The sequence below is a fragment of the Condylura cristata genome, unplaced genomic scaffold, assembly GCF_000260355.1.
Source record: "Condylura cristata isolate star-nosed mole 26May11 unplaced genomic scaffold, ConCri1.0 scaffold00035, whole genome shotgun sequence".
Classification (NCBI taxonomy): Eukaryota; Metazoa; Chordata; class Mammalia; order Eulipotyphla; family Talpidae; genus Condylura; species Condylura cristata.
In genome coordinates this window covers 15,581,103-15,582,336 of record NW_004567136.1, presented here as the reverse complement: position 1 = coordinate 15,582,336, position 1,234 = coordinate 15,581,103, and positions in this window count along the sequence as shown.

Here is a 1,234-nt window from a genome sequence, read left to right as displayed (position 1 = left end):
CGGACACCCGCCTTTACTGCCGCACCACAGACGCGGGCTTCGGGCAAAGCCGCGGGACAGCAGCTCGCCGGCCGGGAAGGCCCCTGGCGCCCGCTCTGCCCCGGGCCGGCTGCCAAGCCCCTCGGGCACTCGGGCTCCCGGCCGCTCTGGCTGATGGACTCTTCTGCTTGGGTCGACAGCGGTCACTTGGACTTCTCGGGCCAGGTGGAGGGCCGCCTAGGGGACACCTCCTCCGGAAGGCCGTCGGCTCGCCCCGGCCTCCCCAGTCCCCGCGCCTCCCGCCGGCCGAGGGCCTCACAGCTCTCGTCCTGCCCAAGCGCCCTGCAAGCCGTCTCCACGGCTGTCCGCTGCCCCGGCCATGCCCCAGTGAGGGCGCTGGTGACTGTGCCCCCAAACTGCCCATTCTCCAGGCCTGCCCCTGCCTCCGGGGGCATTAAAACGAGTCCTGGGTGTGTGACCTCCCGCCCACCCGCCCCGTCCCTCAAACGGCCCTCAGACACCTCCCTCGCACCGGTGGCCTGTCCACACCGGTGGCCGGTCCACACCAGCCCGAGGTCCTCCGTCCCTGCGGGAGGTCCTCCTGCGGCTCCCAGCCCGCCCTCTCGTTTCTCTGCCTCTGCCCCCCCATGTCCGCGGAAGGCTGGGCAGCAGCATGGCTGGGCAGCAGCGTGGCCCAGCTTGACAGGGGACGCGAGCAGCGCACAGGCCGCCGCGCAGGTGCCAGACCGGGACGCCCCGGCTGGCGGTGCCCAGACCCGGGCTCGGCTGACCCCAAAGCCGAGGGATTGCAAGGGGACCCCGGGGGCTGCACGGCCGTGGGGCGCGGTCTTCCTTGTGGCCGGCATGCTCCGTCCACCCCCACCCCGGGGCCTGCGGAGAGCCGGGCCGCGGCAGCCAGGTGCAGGGCCTCTCCGCAGTGGCCCCACGGCCTCCCGGCAGGACTCGGCCAGTAGGAGGTGGATTCCGGGGCTGCTAAGTCACCGGTCTGTGGCACGTGTAGCTGCCCACCGGGCCGGGCGCTGCCTGACAGCTGCAGACCCAGCGCCAGGCCCGACTTCTGTGGCAAGACGCGCTGGGCGCCTGCAGGCTGCGGCGGTGAGGGCATCTGGGGAGGAGGATCCCGATGGGAGTCGCGGCGCCGCCTCACAGGGGGTGCGGGCGCTGGCCACCACCCCCGGCGGTCAGACCTGTAGGGCGGCTGGACGCCGATCCCTGGGGCAAGCGCCGGCCGGAG